Source organism: Oxyura jamaicensis, chromosome 2 (assembly GCF_011077185.1).
Source record: "Oxyura jamaicensis isolate SHBP4307 breed ruddy duck chromosome 2, BPBGC_Ojam_1.0, whole genome shotgun sequence".
Classification (NCBI taxonomy): Eukaryota; Metazoa; Chordata; class Aves; order Anseriformes; family Anatidae; genus Oxyura; species Oxyura jamaicensis.
Window position 1 is genome coordinate 105,765,275 of NC_048894.1, and position 1,240 is coordinate 105,766,514.

A 1,240-nucleotide genomic window follows, 5' to 3' on the forward strand; every position below is an offset into this window, starting at 1 on the left:
TGCCCTCCCCAGTTCTTGCCCACCTGCAGCCCAACTGGCTTTGGGGGGTTTGGAGGGAGTCTTGGTACTGTGCCATCACTGCTCAGCAATACGCAAAGCATTGGTGTGTTACCAGTGCTGTTCTAGCTACAAGTGCAGAGTACAGCACTGTACAGGCTGCTGCAGGGAATGTTCCTAGCCAGACCCAGTACAATTACACACCCAGTGTTTTATATAGCCCAACACAATAAAGCTTATGGTTAATTTAATGAATAACGCACACAGTATTGGATGTAGCATATTTAAAAACTTTTAAGCTGTTCCCACAGTGTTCTACAACATGAAAAGTTGTGATAAATCCAAGAGAGCTACTATTAGGAAGAAGCAGAGATAAAGTATCTAAGAACAACTCAAGATACAGCATTCTCTGAGACTTTTTGCTTGGATATTGATTGAAAGGGCTTTTTTTCTTCAATAAACCTGTGGGTGACATATAGAAGAAAAATTTACAGAAGATAAATAGAAAGCATACAAATTTACATATTCTGAGTAAGTATTATATTTCACTTCTCTCTTTTGAAATCTAGACAGTTTTATTCTGAAGATAATCCAACACTCTCACCTTGATTGTTCCAGCTCTGCACTTTTCATCATGCTCATCAAGATTGCTTGGTCTGTGGTTTCTGCCACTGTGTCATGATGATGTTTCAATGTGCAAAGTTCCTTGTTAATACAGCTATTGGAGAGAAAAACAAATACAAGGTATAAACATCTCAAAATCATTTGTGTGTGTGTTGTTTTAGCTAAACAAAGACATTATCACTCCTGTGTGAGTCTGGACTGAATGTTTCTGTTTCCAGATTTTGTATTCTCTGCTAGGGTTAAAATGTGCTTAAAGCAAAAATGCCAACATTTAAATACAGAACTATTCGTGTACTGATCTACTCAGTACATGTCAACATAGCTTTTCATTGCAAGGTTTAGAAGTTACAAACTGATCTTCTTTTCAGTTACCCACATCAGGATGTTTGAGGCATACAAGAACTTGAATGAAGTCAACAGCTTTTCTTGAAATTGGGCAAGTACAAATAATCATTTACACATTAACATTTGAAAAGCTGACTTTACAAATGAGAACGCTAACTAAATCATTTCTTCAAAAAGAAATTTTATGTGTAAGATATTCAAATCTAATGAGAATATAAATTTTCTCTGTAGCTTATGTCTGTAAATATACATTTACCTTCCTACGGCATGAATT

At 36.1% G+C, this 1,240-nt stretch overlaps 1 long non-coding RNA gene across 1 annotated transcript; it reads right to left on the bottom strand.

The window, feature by feature from the left end:
- Nucleotides 1-243: 243 nt before the first annotated feature.
- LOC118162362 lies at nt 244-715 on the bottom strand. Its single transcript, XR_004748419.1, has 2 exons — nt 602-715; nt 244-459 (listed from the first exon to the last, which is right to left on the bottom strand). It is a non-coding gene; the product is annotated as an uncharacterized LOC118162362 (long non-coding RNA).
- Nucleotides 716-1,240: the final 525 nt, after the last annotated feature.